At 45.3% G+C, this 18,140-nt stretch overlaps 1 protein-coding gene across 5 annotated transcripts in view; it reads right to left on the bottom strand.

Annotated features, from left to right (window-relative positions):
- Positions 1 to 18,140, bottom strand: part of DMD (dystrophin) — a 2,041,544-nt gene that overhangs the window by 314,742 nt on the left and 1,708,662 nt on the right. The gene's annotated exons all lie outside the window — the stretch shown is intronic.

Genomic DNA, 18,140 nt, shown 5'->3' with positions numbered 1-18,140 from the left:
GATAGCGACTGAGTGGGATGATGGGTCGATTAGCTGCAGCAGAGGGGTCGCGAAAGGAAATTTAACTGGGGAGCAGGGGGACGACAGGAAGGGCTGTGTAATTGAAATAATGAGTGGGAGGGGCAGGTATGACGGGCACAGGGGGTCATATCAAGTGTCAGCGATTGCACACTCCGGCCCCCAATGCGTGACTTGTGTCCTGGGCTGTGCAGAGTCTCAGGCCCAGGGTCCGCAGCTGATGTTGTGTAATGCCAGGTCGGTGGTTAATAAAGCCCCCCTCATTTGTGATCTTATTTTGGAGGGGGGGTGGACCTGGCAGGTATTACGGAGACCTGGTTGGGCCAAGAGGGGGGGTCCCCCTCATCGAGATGTGCCCACCAGGTTTCCGTGCATTTCATCAGCCAAGGGCCCAGGGGAGGGGTGGGGGAGTGGCGGTGATTATTAGGGAAAGTCTTTGTCCGAGGGAGACCACTGTTCCTCAGATAGCCGGATGTGAGTCCCTTTGTGTGAAGTGGGGCCGTGGGGTGCAGATGGGTTTGCTGACTACGTACCTGGCTCCCTGCCATGTGGCAGCGACCCTACCCGAGCTACTCGACGTCATTGCCGGGGTGGCGGTTGATACCCCCAGACTTATTGGGGGATGTCATGGGGGATTTCAACCTTCCATCCGTGGGTGAGGCATCAGAGGTGGCTCGGGAGTTCATGGCTTCCATGACAGCCATGGACCTGACCCAGTTAGTTCAAGGCCCCACTCACATAGGGGGACACACTCTGGACTTGATTTTTGTCTCTGGTCAGTGGTTGAATGATCTTGGTAGAGGGAACCTAGATATCAAACCCTTGTCATGGACAGATCATTCGCTCCTCCAATTAGACTTTCCTACCGCCTTCCCCCACCGCAGGGAGACGGAACCGACCAGATGGTTCCGTCCCAGGCACCTGATGGACCCTGAAAGGTTCCTGATGGAGCTTGGGCCATTTCCTGAGACTCTAACACATGACTCGACTGAAGAGCTGGTGGCCACCTGGGAAAGGGCGGCCGCTGGAGCTTTGGACCGTGTCGTGCCTTTGCAGCCTCTGACCCGATGCCGATCTCAATTGGCTCCTTGGTTCTCTGAGGAGCTGAGAGAGATGAAGCGTCAGAAAAGACGCCTAGAGAGCATTTGGATGACTAGTCAATCCGATTCCGACCGGATACAGGTGAGGTCTTATATGAAGACCTACCTAGTGGCAATAAAAGCAGCAAAATCTAACATTTTTTCCACTCTTATCGCATCTGCAGAGAACCGCCCAGCCGCCCTGTTTAGGGTGACCCACTCCCTTCTTCGGGGGGGAGTGCGGGAAGATCCCTTGCAGGGTCGTGCTGAGGATTTTGTGCAATTCCTGCACGATAAAGTCGCTCGGATTCGGGATGGCTTGGACTCCAATTGGATGAGTCCACGGGAGGAGACGACGGCAGGTCTTGAGAATGTTATCTGGGAGGAGTTTGATCCTGTGACTCCTGAGGATGTGGACAGGGTTCTGGGTAAGATTAGTGCCGCCACGTGTTTATTGGACCCGTGTCCCTCCTGGTTGGTACTGGCCTCCTGGGAGGTTACACGAGGCTGGCTCCAGGGGATTATAACTGCTTCTCTGAGTGAGGGTGCCTTTCCTGCCACCTTGAAAGAGGCGGTAGTGAGGCCCCTCCTCAAGAAGCCTTCCCTGGATCCAGCTGAATTAGTCCACTATCGTCCAGTCTCCAACCTTCGTTTTGTGGCGAAGGTTGTTGAGAGCGTGGTGGCATGACAACTTCCCCTGCACCTGGATGAAGCTATCTATCTAGACCCGTACCAGTCGGGCTTCAGGCAGGGGTACAGCACAGAAACAGCATTGGTCGCGTTGATGGATGATCTCTGGAGGGCTCGGGACAGGGGTTGCTCCTCTGTCCTAGTCCTATTAGATCTCTCAGTGGCTTTTGATACCATCGACCATGGTATCATGCTGCAGCGGTTGGGGGGGTTAGGAATGGGGGCACCGTTCTGCGGTGGTTCTCCTACTTCCTCTCCGACCGCTCGCAGTTTGTGTTGGCAGGGGGACAAAGGTCGACCTCAAGGCGTCTCGCATGGGGAGTGCCACAAGGGTCGGTCCTCTCGCCCCTCCTGTTCAACATTTATGTGAAGCCGCTGGGTGAGATCATCCGTGGTTTTGGAGTGAAGTGTCATCTGTACGCTGATGATACTCAGCTGTATATCTCCACCCCAGACCACCCCAATGATGCCCTTGATGTGATATCTCGCTGCCTGGAGGCCGTGCGGGTCTAGAGGGGGGGAACAGGCTCAGACTCAACCCCTCCAAGACCGAGTGGCTGTGGCTTCCGGCGCCCCAATATAGTCAGCAGGTGCCATCGCTGACTATTGGGGTGAATCTTTGCCCCCCACAGAGAGGGCTCGCAATCTGGGTGTCCTCCTGGATGCACGGCTGTCTTTAGAAGAGTATATGACGGCCGTAGCCAGGGGGGCCTTTTATCAGGTTCACCTGATTCACCAGTTGCAGCCCTTTCTGGACCGGGACGCCCTGCGCACGGTCACTCACGCCCTTGTTACCTCCCAGTTGGACTATTGTAATGCTCTCTACATGGGGCTCCGCTTTAAGAGCACTCGGAGGCTCCAACTGGTCCAGAATGTGGCCGTGCGGGAGGTTATGGGTGGAACTCGTTGTGCCCACGTGACACTCCTCCTGCGCGAGCTGCACTGGCTCCCAGTGGTCTTCCGGGTGTGATTCAAGGTGTTGGTTACCACCTTTAAAGCGCTCCATGGCATAGGACCCGGGTAGCTTCGAGACCGTCTTCTGCCACCAATAGCCTCCCACCGGCCAGTCCGCTCCCACAGAGAGGGTCTCCTCAGGGTGCCATCGGCCAAGTTATGTCGGCTGGCGACACCCAGGGGGAGGGCCTTCTCTGTGGGAGCCCCAGCCCTGTGGAATGAACTGCCCCCGGAAATACGTAAGATCTCCGACCTCCGGGTGTTTCGCTGCACACTGAAGACCCTGTTGTTCCGCCAGGCCGGGCTATCAACATAATAAATTTAAATTGGGGTATTTTAAATTTCTGGGGTTTTAAATTGAGCCAAATTTATTTAATTATTTTAAATTTTTAATCTTTGTTTTGTCTTGTGTTTTTAAATAGGATGTACAGCGCCCTGAGTCCTTCGGGAGAAGGGCGGTATAGAAATAAAATTATTATTATTATAAAAAAATTATTATTATTATTATCATCTCAGATGGGGGGTTCAATTCACCGCCAGATTTTGGCATGATTTCACCCGGTTAATTGGCTCCACCCAGGGACTAAGCTCTGCATTCCATCCTAGCAGCAATGGAGCTGTCGAAAGAATTAACACCATGACTGAATGCTATCTGAGATGCTACATTGACTACCAGCGGAAAACCTGGGTGAGCCTCCTTCCCTTTGTGGAGATGGCTTACAATAATGCAGTTCATGGGAGCACCAGATTCACCCCCTTTCGAGTGGTTAATGGGATTGAATTTGTAGCCATACCTGAGTGGAGCCATGACCCTCAAAACCCCAAAACCCTGAAAGAGTGGGCAATTACAATACCAGATGTCTGGGGCTCAGTCAAAAAGCATTACAGAAAGCGGCTGAAACATAGAAGAAGCAAGCCAACAAAAAATGGGCAATGCCAAAATCCTTTAAAGTTGGGGATCCGGTATACCTCTCAACAAAATACATCAAACTAAGGGTGCCATGCAAAAAGCAAAAATACCTGGGCCTGTTCCCGATCATTTGAGTCATTAACCTGTAACCATGGAATTGAAGCTCCCCTCCCTACTGGGCTGGGTACACCCCATATTTCACAGCAGCCTGTTGAAGCCCATAGAAACTCATAACCCGTAACCTATATCCAAACCTCCCTGGGCCGTGGGGGCAGATCATTATGAAATAGGCAGCATCCTAGACTCCTGGTTGCATAAGGGCAGGCTCCAATATTTGGTTTGGTGAAAGGGATACAAGTCACAGACGCATCCTAGATACCCAATGCCAACAGGCTGCTGCAGCAATTCCACCAACATCATCTGGGCAAACTGGGGGGGGGGCGGCACTGGCACATGTCGTGGCAAGAGGGCTAATGCATTTTGTTCTGTCTTCCAGGTGGACCTCTGGTAGAGGGGAGCCACCTGTCAAGCCCAGTCCACAGGCTTGCCACAACTGGGGTGGGGGGGCAATGTGGTGAGGGCACCAGCAGTTGCAGCGGCAGAAGCAGCAATGGCCGATGGAGGTGAAGCTTACCGGCACGTTTCCGAGATCGTGGGAGGTGCCGAAGAGCCCCTGTGCCTCTCAGCTGTTCCCCAGTGCTCCACGGAGGGCTTGAGCAGTGACAGAAAACCCCTGTGCCTCTCTGCTGTTCCCCAGCGGTACCAGAGGTACAGGGATGCTGCTGCACAGCTGACGAGCCGTCGCTTCACAGCTGATAGGACCGACGGAGGCCTGGATGTTCAGTCACGGTTGGATCCATGGCAGCTGAGATGCAACCAGTGACGCTGGCCTGGAAGGCCACCAGGGACATTGCCTGACTCAAACCATGGCCACCTATGCTGCATGTTAGCTGCTGGGGTTGGGGTTAGCCACAGGGAAATTGGGGATTAGTGGAGATTAACTGCTGGGTGACTGGGGGGTGGGGCATTAAGAATAAAAGCAGTGCTGGAAGGCAGATGCTCCCAGCGCTGACTTCACATAGCTTATTGCATTTTCACTGTATTCTGTGGCTTGCCTGTTATGGAGGAAATAAAGACACAGTTCCAGCTGCTCTTGTGGTTGCTTCGTGTTGGCTTTGTTTTTGTTCCAGCCAAGCCTGCCCTGACAGGCTGAGATTATGCTTTTGATTGCACGCACAGATTCTTCTCTGCCTATTGCTCCATTGTGACTTACTGGTTTTGGACTGGCTCCCCTCTTAGCCAAATGTATTAGATTGGTGCTTATCTTTAAATCTCCATCTTTTTGTGTTAATCAGAATGAAGGATTTTCTGAACAAATTTGAAATAATTTCTATTAAGAGGTTTTAGAGAATTCTTAAATCAACTAATTTCTGCCTCTCTCTCCATGAATTCAGCTTTATTTTGGAAAGTTATAACTCTCCAAGAAGGTCTGTCTGTCTTCCAATACCATCTTATTCCTGATTTCAGCCAAATATTAATCCATAGTTTGTACAATACACTATAATTTCTACTGAAATAACTCCTAAATATTTTGTGTTTATAAACATGCCCATTTAGTTTCTACTTTTTAGAAATGCTTTATGTCCTTACTGTCAATAGTTCATTTTTCATTTTTCATTTTATTAAATTTGTATACCGCCCTACTCCCGAAGGACTCAAGGCGGTGAACAGGCACAGAATGAAACACATAAATACAAAAGTTAAAACATGATTAAAACCCAATTAAATAATTTTTGCCCGAGACGATTTAAAACTCCCAGTAATTTAAAACAAATTAAAATTTCAGTTTAAAAATTTAAAAGAAGGGGAGAAAATTAGGCCAGGCCGGCCTGCTGGAATAGGAGTGTCTTCAAAGCATGGCAGAAAGTGCGCAGATCTGGGATCCTCCGTATCTCTGGAGGGAGCTCGTTCCAGATAGTAGGTGCCCCCACAGAGAAGGCCCTCCCCCTAGGGGCCACCAGTCGACATTGTTTGGCTGACGGCACCTGGAGGAGCCCCTCTCTATGAGAGCGTACCGGCCGGTGGGAGGCTGTTTGTGGTAGTAGGCGGTCCCGTAAGTAGCCAGGTCCTAAGCCATGGAGCGTTCTAAAGGTGGTAACCAAACCTTGAAGCGCACCCAGAAGACCACCGGGAGCCAGTGCAGCTCACGCAGGAGAGGTGTCACACGGGAGCGCCATGTTGCTCCCATAACCACCCACGCGGCTGCACTCTGTGCCAGTTGGAGCCTCCGGGTGCTCCTCAAGGGGAGCCCCATGTAGAGAGCGTTACAATAGTCCAGGCGGGAGGTAACGAGGGCATGAGTGACTGTGTGTAGGGAGTCCCGATCCAGAAAGGGACGCAACTGGTGAATCAGGCGAACCTGATGAAAGATCCTCCCGGTCACGACCATCAAGTGCTCTTCTAAAGACAGCCATGAGTCCAGGAGGACGCCCAAGTTGTGAGCCCTCTCCGTGGAGACCAGCGATTCGCCCCCAATAGTCAGCGAGGGCGTCAACTGACTATATCGGGACATCGGAAACCACAGCCACTCAGTCTTGGATGGGTTGAGCCTGAGCCTGTTCCTCCCCATCCAGATCCGCACGGCCTCCAGACACCGAGACATCACTTCAAGGGCATCATTGGGGTGGTCCGGGGTGGAGATGTACAGCTGGGTGTCATCAGCGTACTGGTGGTACTTCACCCCAAAACGACGGATGATCTCACCCAGCGGCTTTACATAAATGTTGAACAAAAGGGGCGAGAGGACCAACCCTTGTGGGACCCCACATATGAGGGGCCTCGGGGTCGACCTCTGCCCCCCTGCCAACACAGACTGCAACCGACTGGACAGAAAGGAGGAGAACCACCGTAGTACAGTGCCTCCCACCTCTAACTCTTCCAACCGGTGCAGTATGATACCATGGTCGATGGTTTCAAAAAGCCGCTGAGAGATCTAACAGGACCAGGACAGAGGAGCACCCCCTGTCCCGAGCCCTCCAGAGATCATCAACCAATGCAACCAATGCCGTTTCCGTGCTGTACCCGGGTCTGAAACCCAACTTGAACGAATCCAGATATGTAGTCTCATCCAGGTGCTGGGGAAGCTGTTGCGCAACCACACTCTCGACAACCTTCGCCACAAAATGAAGGTTGGAGACTGGACGATAATTAACCAACATTGCCAGGTCCAGGGAAGGCTTCTTGAGGAGGGGCCTCACCACCGCCTCTTTCAAGGCGGCGGGGAAGTCACCCTCACCCAATGAAGCATTTATAATCCCCTGGAGCCAGCCTCGCGTCACCTCCCGGGAAGCCAGAACTAACCAGGAGGGACACGGGTCCAATAAACAAGTGGTCGTGTTCAGTCTGCCCAGAATCCTGTCCACATCCTCAGGGGTCACAGGATCAAACTCATCCCAGATAACATTCTCAAGACCTGCCCCAGTCCCTCCCCCTGAGACTACCCAGTCAGAGTCCAGATCTTCCCGGATCTGAGTGATTTTGTCATACAGATACTGAACAAAATCCTCGGCTCTACCCTCCAAGGGGTCCTCCCGTGCTTCCTGATGGAGCAGGGAGCGGGTCACCCTAAACAGGGTGGCCGGGCGGTTATCTGATGATGCAATAAGAGCAGCAAAATAACTACATTTCGCTGCTTTTATCGCCACTAGGTAATTCCTAATATGGGATCTTACCAGTGTCCGGTCCGATTCAGAAAGACTGGCCCTCCAACTACTCTCTAGGTGTCATTTCTGGCGCTTCAACTCCCTCAGCTCCTCAGTGAACCAAGGAGCCAAATGAGATCGGCGCCGGGTTAGAGGCCGCAAAGGCATGACCCGATCCAGAGCTCCAGCGGCCGCCCTATCCCAGGCGGCCACTAGGTCTCCAGTCGAGGCGTGTGCCAGAGCCTCGGGAAATGGCCCAAGCTCCATCTGGAACCTATCAGGTTCCATCAGGCACCTGGGGCGGAACCATCTTACCGGCTCCGCCTCCCTGCGGCGGGGTGCAGCGGTTTGAAGGTCGAGACGAAGGAGAGAGTGATCTGACCATGACAAGGGCTCAGTATCCCCTATCTCAAGATCACTCAGCCACTGTCCAGAGACAAAAACCTGATCCAGCATGTTTCCCCCCATGTGGGTAGGGCCATGAATTAACTGGGTCAGGTCCATGGCTGTCATGGAAACCATGAACTCCCGAGCCACCTCAGACGCCTCACCCATGGACGGCAGGTTGAAATCCCCCATGACCATAAGCCTGGGGGTATCAACCACCACCGCGGCGATGACGTTGAGTAGCTCGGGCAGGGCTGTTGCCATGTGGCAGGGAGCCAGGTACGTGATCAGCAAACCCATCTGAACCCCATGACCCCATTTCACAAGGAGGGACTCACAGCCGGCCGTCTGAGGAACAGTGGCCTCCCTCGGTCTCAGACCTTCTTTAATAATAACCGCTACTCCCCCGCCCCTGCCCTGTAACCTCGGCCGATGGAATGCGAGGAAACCTGGTGGGCACATTTCAATGAGGGGGACCCCCCCTCCTGGCCCAACCAGGTCTCCGTAATACCCGCCAGGTCCGCTCCCCCCTCACAAATAAGATCACAAATGAGGGGGGCTTTATTTACTATGGACCTGGCATTGCACAGCATCAGCCGAAGGGTCAGGTCCTGAGGGTCTGTGCAACCTGGGGAACGGGTGGAGCCTTGGGGGCCGGAGCATGTCACCGCTTGTAAACAGCGGGTACGTGCTCCCTTGACTCGATATGGCCCCCTGCTCCCGCCATACCTATCCCTCCCACTCACGGTAATGATATTCAGAACACTATCTGGACAAACTATGACACCCCCCTCGGCCCCGAGATCCCCACCTCCCACGCTGTGCTTCCTTGCCAGGCCCGCCCCTCCCCTTTGTGGGCTATCCCCCATACCCACGACCCATATTCCAATCAAACCCTCCACCTCCCTAGAACCCCTTAAAAAATTTACAAAATTTTTTGATATAAAACCCCTCAACCCTCTAGTTTTCGCATGCCACCTCTCGGGGTTCCAAAGCCCCTTATCGAGGTGGGCCCTCAATAAACTGGAGGGCCAAACTTGCGAGAGGGGGGAGTTTCACAATGCTAGCAGGTCGGCTTTCTTGTACGTCATTGTACGTCTGAGTCCAAGGTGGAAAAGAGGGCCAGTCCAGGGTTCATAGTCCAGAGAGACCCTTCAGGGTATAGATGAATTTCATAGAATTTCATAGAGCTGGACTCCACTGTCCTCTCACGACAGGGAGAAGGTCCAATGTCCTTTCCACTCCAACGGGGCAATGATCAAGCCACCCTCTCATGCTGGCTGGTCTCACTGGAGATAGTCATACCAGGGGTGTTACTACAGCTCCTTCGCTGGAGTAGAAATGGATCCCTCAGCTCCCCCATAGTCTCTCTATCCGGCTAAGGCGTAGGTGAAATGAAGAATAAGGGGGAGGTCCCGCATGATTGTTCTGGAAGCAGTCCTGCCGGGGGGGGGGGAGAGCAATATCCTCAGAGGAGGATAGCAACATCACCTCCTCCGCCATGTAGTTAATCTTGGCCACCATCATGCTGTCATATCTTGGCTACGGTCATCCGCTGCTACTGCCTTGGATCCACCACCTCCAGTGGTGGGGGGGGAGGGTGGCCCATCATCCAACATCCCACCACCCACCTCCTGGCTCCATCGTCTCTGTCACTCCGTCACTCCTTCTCCTTCACATGGGAGAGGGAGAGGCCTCCACAGCCCGAATGTCAGGGGGAGCAGCCTGAATATCAGGGGGAGCAGTTTCAAACAAATTAACTCCCCGACTGCTGCCATCCTTGCCACCATTCTCCCTCACACAGCGCTTCCACGCGCCTCTCCAACGCTGGCCGCCTGCACCAACCGCGATGTTCCGGGAGGCGTAAAAGCCCTCCCCAGGCTGGGCAGGAGCTCTTCTCACTGGGGGCTGGGGCCGTAGATGTTTTACCGGCTCTTAAACCCCTCGGCATGGTCGACTGCTGCCATCTCCTTCACACGGCGCTTCCACGCGCCTCTCCAAATGCCGGCTCCCGCTCCAGCCGCGATGTTCCAGAGGGCGTAAAATCCCTCCCAGGCTGGGCAGGAGCTCTTCTCGCCGGGGCTAGGGTCGTGGATGTTTTTAACGACCCTTAGACCCCTCGGCATGGCCCAAAACCACCCCGTCTCTCCCGGGAGCTACCCGGTCGCCGCCATCTTCGCGCATGCAAAGATGAATCTTATTTTTGATTTAATTTCATTATCTATCAGAAATATTTTAACAATATAGTTATTATAATTGGACTCTAACTTTTAGTTTTGAAACCATAATCATTCCTTATATATTACTACATTAAATTACTATAGTTTCTCTAAATATAATATTAATGAAAACTTTCCATAACTGATAGTATTATAATGGTTCTATATATTTCAGATAGGCAATTTTATAATTCTGTTATTCCAAATAATAATTTAGTTGTCTTATATAAATTGTATCACATTTTATATTTTTATGGCCACATTTCTTAAACTTACAATTTTATATATTGTTATATTATTTTACAGCTTTTAAAATTCTAATCAATTGTGTCCTTTTGTTTTGCTGGTCAATGACCAAAATAAAATGAACGAATGAATGAATGAATAGCATCACATCTACAAGTTAGTGGCCTAATTGATGGTAAAAAGAAATATCGTCTAAGAGCTTGTCAGGTAGAACAATGTTTTGTAATCAGGTATTATATACTCTTTCTGGAATAAGCATATAGATATATATATGCACATAATTATGGGGTAATATTATTCTTTCTACTTATGGAATTCTACAAGTATGGATAGAAGTGATTCTAGATTTAAGAAAGCCAGTTCCATACAATGTCAAGAGTATTGAGTATGGGGATTGAAAAGATACTGTGACAAGTTATTATTTTTCATTTCAACCACTCTGTTTTAAATTCCTAAAGGATAAAGTAAATGTGATTAATAATTGATGGAAGAATTAGTTCAATATAAATTAAATATGCCATAATTCAGAAGATTAGAAAGTTGCCACCTTCCATGGATATGAACAATTCTGTTGATAATTTACTATTTAGTTTTTCTATTTGTCTGAACTCTATGCTATAAATAAATACTTTTTAAAACCTAAGTAGTACAAATTAACATATATCTATTTATTTACTTCAAAAGACAATCATATGTATGAATACAAATAATTTACTGTAAAATTTCCAGTTCATAAAAGAGAGTTTACTTCATAGGTACCAGTCCGTTGTACATAGGTCATAAAACAATTTAGATAGGGAAGGGGGTAACCTATGATCTTCCTCCCCCCAAAAAGTGTCATAATAAAATAGAGATATTAAAAAGATTTCCTTTAAAACACATATCTGCTAAAATGTTTTTTAACAACAGTTCTAATATACTGCACTCTCAAGTCTAACCAAACCCATTAGTTACACATCACAGATTTGGTGTGACAGCAGTGAAATGTTTTTGATTCATCAATATGCAATATCTTTTACTTTGGGAATTTTTTTCATGTTCTATTGTCTGGTTTTACTCTTTATGTTAAGCAAGAAACTATAGACTTTCCTTCTGCTTCTTGTGATACAATTCTTTAACCATAACTTTGCTCTTTCCTCTCCTATAATTGTTCAGTAGCGGCCAAAATTGTGAAAACCTTTTGGGAAAAGTGTATTTTTGATGTTTGATGGCTAATAACACCACTTTTTTTTTTGAAGTTTCAAGATAATCATATTCCACTGCTGGAATGGCCTAGGAATAGCCCAGACCTTAACCCAATTGAGAATCTATGGAGCCGACAAAAGAAACTTGTTAGTCAGAAGCGACCCAGCAATAAAACCCAGTTAATAGAAGCAATCATTCAATCTTGGTTTCACATTATAATAGCTGCAGAACTAAAAGACTTGGTTCACTCTATGGAAAGACGTTGTAAGGCCATAATTCATGCTAAAGGTTACCCAACTATTAAATGACATGGTGATAATTTTTGTATATCTCGTTTTTTCTACGTGTTTCACTTCTTTATACTGTAACTGCTATTCTAATAGCAAATCCTTCATAAAAGTTATTGCATTACATTCTTGATTAAATTATATTTCCATTGATATATAATTTTATGGTACTACTCCAAAAAAAAGTGTTGTTATTAGCTAGTTTTAGAAAATACAATTTCCCAAAGTTTCCACAATTTTGGCCACTACTGTAATAAAATAGGGTGAAGATAGATCTTTCCTCTTCAGTCAACTATTGCCACAGAGTTAGGAATTATCCTTCATTTGGATCAATTTACCAGTCTGCAGCAACTGTTGACAATGACATCCTGGTAGTATAGTGCATAAACATTTGCCTAATATACAAAGAAACGCTGCTGCAAACCTTGCAGAATGTTTTTATTATCTTTGTTTCCCTGAGTTATATATTCCATTGGGCTTTTTAAAAACAAATGTACTGGTACACTGTTTTATCATTTTCCAGTCACCTGAGGTAATTTTCTTTTTCTTTTTTTTCTTTTTTATTGAATAACATAATGGTACAATTCAATGTTTTTGGTTTAGCATGTTATATATTTATATGAGTGGTATCTAATAGATTACATAAATATTTTAAAATTAAGATATGAAATACTTATAAACTACTACAATATACACTATAATGCATGTTATTGCTTAAGATATATAGGTTACATACATAGTTTGATACTACCCTTCTTAATTCATGTCAACATTTACATTTATTTTCCAACCATCTATACCACATTTCCCATACCATGTAGAATTCTGAGTCCTCCTTCTCATTTAGCACATGTGTTAATCTGCACATTTCTGTGCATTCTAGTATTTTACTGATTATCTGTTCTTCCGTTGGGCATCCTTTCTCTTTCCAGTGTTTTGCATATGTTAATCTAGCGGCTGTGATCATGTGTATGATTAAATATTTCTTTTCCTTCCTATATGCCCTTTTTAGTACTCCCAGGAGGTAGATCTCTGGTGCCAAATTGATATTTTCCTCTATTACTTCTTGGATCCATTTTTGTATTATTCTCCAAAATTTCATCGCTTCAGGACACGTCCACCACATATGGTAGAAGGTACCTTGACAGTGGCCACACTTCCAGCACTTTGGGCTTGCGTTCGGATATATTTTTGCTATCCTGGATGGCGCTAAGTGCCACCTATACAACATTTTGTACTGGTTCTCCTTGTATGTTACTGCCCTTGTCAATTTAAGGTTATTATTCCAAATTTCTTCCCACTCGTCCAAATTTATGTTGCGACCAAAATTTTTCCCCCAGGCAATCATCTGATCTTTAACTATTTCTCCTTCCCTGTCATATTCAAGCAGATACGAATATAATTTGGCTAATAATTTATTCTCTACTCCCATCCATAACTTGTCAAATCCATTGGTCCCCAATTCTATACAATATTCCTCCTTATCCTTTTTGTACCATGATTTAATTTGTAGGTAGGGCCACAGTCAATGTGGATCTCTTGCTCCTTCAAGTCCTCATTCGTTTTAAGATTACCTCTATCATCTAAGATATCCTGGAATCTAAACATTTTCTCCATGCCTAGCATATTCGAATAGATCATTGCCTCCATTGTGGAGGTCCATTTTGGGATTTTAGTATAGTGTATATGCCTAATTTCCTTCGAGATCCGGAATAATACATCTCTAATTTTATGCCTATGGAAATACGTCTCTGCCCCTTTTTTTTGTCCCACAGAAAAGCATGCCAGCCTTTCTGCAGATTGTAGCCTTCCAGTGTCAGAATTCTTTTATTTCCTAATGTAGCACAATCCTTTAGCCACACTAGGTTGGCAGCTCTATAGTATATTTCCCACACTGGGAGCCCAAATCCACCCCTGTTCCTTTTTTCCTGCAATGTTCGAAGTGCAATCCTCGGCTTTTTTCCTCCCCAGATAAATTTCCTTGTGGCCTTATTCAAATCTAAGAAGAATTTTTTATCTATATTAACTGGCGTAGTTTGAAATAGATATACCCATTTAGGTAGGATGCTCATCTTTATGGTAGCTATCCTACCTAGCAGTGATATTTGTAGTTTCCCCCACTGTTCCAAGTCTTGCTTAATTTTCCCTAATAATGGTGTATAATTGTCTTCCTTTAAGGCCGAACATCTTGCCGTTATCCAGACGCCTAGGTATTTTATCTTTTTGACTATTTGCAGGCCCAGAGTTTCTTCTAATATTCTCTTTTGCCCTTCTGATATATTTTTGGTTAACATTTTGGTTTTGGTTTTATTCAATTTAAATCCAGATAGTTTCCCATAGTCATCTAATTCTTTCAAGACTTTTTGTCCCGTTACTAACAGTTCCTCCATAATTAATGCTACATCATCAGCAAATGCCTGAATTTTAAATATTTCGCTCCTAATTTTCAATCCTCTTATCTCATTGTTATGTTTAATTCTTCTTAGGAGAACCTCCAAGGCCAATATAAATAGAAGCGGTGACAGCGGGCAGCCTTGTCTCACTCCCTTGCTAATCTGGAAGGTTTTTGTCATGTCACCATTTAATAAAATGTTTGCTCTTTGTTTATCGTATATTGCTATAATCGCATTCTCAAAATTTTCACCAAAGTTCATCTCTTTAATTTGCTGGATCATGAATCCCCAATTTAAATTATCAAATGCCTTCTGGGCATCTAGAAGACTAGTGCCATTTGTTTCTCAGAATGTATTTCGTAATATTCTTGAACATCTATCACGACCCTCAAGTTGTTCTTAATCTGCCTTCCCGGGAGAAATCCATTTTGATCAGAGTGAATCCAATTATTCAATATTATCTTCATCCTTCCTGCGATAACACTCATAAATATTTTATAATCTGTATTGAGTAGGGAGATAGGCCTATAATTCTTTATTTGTTTCGAATCGGTACCTTCTTTTAAGACTAATGTACGCCTCCCTCCACAAATCTGGGATCTTGGATCCTCTCAAAGCCTCATTACATATTACCAACAATTTTGGTATGAGTATTTCCTCCAGATCACTATTTTTATAGAGTTCTCCTGGGAGACCATCCGGGCCTGGTGTTTTATTATTCTTTAATTTAGATATTACCCTCCTTAATTCCTCCACCGTAATCTCCCCATTAAGCATCTCCCTTTCTTCCTCTTTTATCTGAGGGAGTTTCTCTTTTTCCAAATATTGTTTAATTTTTTTCCATTGGGGTTTCCTCCTCCTTATACAAAGCTTCATAATATTTTCAGGCCAATTCCAATTTTTCCTCCTCTTTGTTCAATATTTTTCCATCCAGGTTTTCCAATTGATGTTTAATCCCCTTTTCCTTCTCCTTTTTTAATTTGTACGATAACCACCTCCCCGGTTTATTTGCGTTCTTAAAATAATATTGTTTAGATTGTTTAATTTTACATGTCAATTCCTCTTGCTCCAATAGGTTTAATTTGTGTCTTATTGTCATCCAATTTTCTTTTACTACCTCATCGCCCAGGTTCTGCTGTAGTCTCTTTTCTACTTCTCCTAGTTGATCTACCAGATCCTTCTGCATCTTCCTTTTCTCTTTATTCTTATGTATGCTATGCGATATTACTAGCCCCCTTAAATATGCCTTCATTGTATCCCAAACAATCGCTTGAGACATCTCTTGACTTTCATTTTCCACAAAAAATGATTTTAGCTTTCCCCCAAGTTTTTTGGTAAACTCCTTGTCTCTCAGAATTTGGGTGTTTAACCTCCATCTCTTCTGTTTTTTCCTTTGTGGGTTTTTCCACTTTATCTCCAGTGGACTGTGATCAGCCCATATATTTGGGGTTATTTCCACTGTATCGATTTCCATCCCCAAGGCTCTACTGACCCACATCATGTCAATCCTTGACCAAGATTTCTGGGGGTTCGAGTAGAAGGTAAATTGCTTCTCATTCGGGTGTAAAGCCCGCCATATATCCACTAAATTTTGTTCATCCACTAGAGCAAAGAAGGCTTTTGGCAGCTTTTCCCTCATTTTCTTTTTTTCTTTACCGCTCCTATAATCCTTATCCTGGTTTACTACCCCATTAAAGTCCCTGAGTACACAAATATTTCTGTATTCCATGCTTTTTTTATCACCCAATTTCTTGTAAAACTCTGCCAGGTTTCTATTTGGAGCATAAATAGCTACTACTAATATTGGGATATTCCCCCTCATAATCTCAATTGCCAGTATTCTTCCTTTCATATCGGTATATTTAAGTTCAGCGGTGATCCCTTTTTTAACATATAGTGCTACTCCCCCCTTTTTTTTCGGCTAAGGAGGTAAAGGTCATCCCAAATTTATCAAATTCTAAGTATTTCCCCTCTTCTCTTTTTATATGAACCTCTTGGAGGCATATTATATCAGCATTTTGTTTATTTAATTTCGAAAATATGTGTTTTCTTTTCCTATCATAGTTTAAGCCATTAACATTAACAGATAATAATTTCCATCCCCCCCATCTCTCTACTAAGCTAGTTTAGTTCTTATTTGCTCGTACAGCTCTTTGCGATTTTGTTTCTTTCCCTTAGTCTCTTTGATCTCCTTCTCTTCTGTCTCTTTTTCCTCTGGTGTTCCTTCTTTAGACTTCCTTTGTTGTACGCTTTCTTCCTCTTGGGAGACCACCTCCAGCTCCTCCTTACTACTATGGTCTTCCTCTGCACCTCTCAGCTGATCCAAAAATTCTTGTGCAGAGATGAGGCTGTCTATTTTAATTTTTTTCCCTTGTGAAGTGATCAGCATTCCCTCCGGTAAGATCCATCTAAAGGGAATATTCCTCTTGCTTAACTGTATCGCCAGGAACCTGTAATCTCTTCTCAAATCCCTCACTCTCTTGGGGACTTGTTTCAGGATTATCACCTCCTTCCCTTTATAGGTCACAGGTTCCTCTCTCACAATGTTATATAGGATATCTTTAACTTTCTTCCTTGCAAATCTAATTTGCACTTCTCTAGGCAGTTTATTTCTCCTAGCATAGTTAGTTTGCACTCTGTAGACTTCATCCACCTCTTTTACGATATCATCCTTGTCTTGCTGTAATATTTCTGCTATTAGGTTTACCATTACTTGGCCCAGATCTTCGTCCTTGTCTTCCACTATGTTTTGGAAACGTAGATAGAAAGATGCTCTATCCATTTCAAACTGGATTATAGAGTCCTCTAATTCCCTATTTTGTGCCATCAGCTTCTGATCGATAGAGTCAAGATTCCTTTCATTCTGTTCCATCCTGGTCTCCACCTTTATTATTTTTTGTTCATTATTGTATATGGATTCTTGGATCTCACTCATTTTTTGGTCAATGGCATGGATATCTGTCTTCAGTTCTGCATGATTATTTGTCATCTTTTCTTGCATTTTAAGCATGGTATCCTGTATCGTTGACAAGGTCGCTTGCATTGCTTGCATGGCTGGCAACACTCCCTTGAGATCAATCCCCACAGTCACCAGGGATTGGCGTTTAGGTCCTCTTTCCACATCAGCCGCCCCAATTTCTTGCTTCCCGTCGTTTGCTGGCTACCGTGGCTTCGGGTCTGCCATTAATCAGCAGATGCACCCGTGCCGGTTAGACAGAGGTTTCCGTTCAAGCGGAAGGTGGTTGCACCTCGCTTTTCCACTCTTCGGATTCCCTCTATTGTCCGAGAAGCTCTCCAGGCTTTCTCGCCTCTTGAGATCTCCAAAACACGGTGAGAAAACGGTGTTGAAGAGCAGTGATCGCTCTTACAATGCCATGTCGCCACGAATCGCCAACTGGAAGTCCATCTGAGGTAGTTTTCATCACAACAAAAACAAACTTAGGTAAAGAAAAAAAATAGTAATTGAAGCTGAGTTTCAAAGCAGTGATATTCTACATATAAGCCAAATATAACCACTGCACTACCAGAACCATGAATGAAGAGTTTCTATAATGTTAGCGGAAACAGAATTCATTGAATAAGCATGAAATTGCTTGATAAAGGAATGTTGATTTTAAAGTTCATTGTTCTGTCTGCATTTTTATTTTTTAGCTTTGTCTATATGAATTTTATAGTATATATGGTTGCGTGTTTATGCATACCTATACACCAATGTATACATATACTCTACTAAAAGTATGCATATTCAGTGGAATGAAATCATAGAAAGGAAGGCAAATGTCATTTGTTAAAGCTCCTGTGGAAAGTTGTGACAAAATAGCAGCAGAAAAATTATCCAGTGTGTGTGGTAGCTTGTAGTATTCTTAAGATGGCTTTGAGTCCAACCAGCATTAGCACATGACAGGAAGAGCTTAAGGACCCAGTGCAGAGATGCAGAATGCTTCAACTCAAAACAAATCTGAATTGCTGAATTCACTTAATAGAATACATACAATAAAAACAGCACAATATCTTATCTGTGGTAGGCTTTTCAAAATATAAGGATCAGAGGTGGCATTCAGCCGATTTGCA

Source organism: Pantherophis guttatus, chromosome 5, assembly GCF_059756535.1.
Source record: "Pantherophis guttatus breed Tessera chromosome 5, ASM5975653v1, whole genome shotgun sequence".
In the NCBI taxonomy this organism is placed as follows: Eukaryota; Metazoa; Chordata; class Lepidosauria; order Squamata; family Colubridae; genus Pantherophis; species Pantherophis guttatus.
Note: the sequence above shows the minus strand (reverse complement) of the source record. Positions and strands in the feature narration are given on the sequence as shown.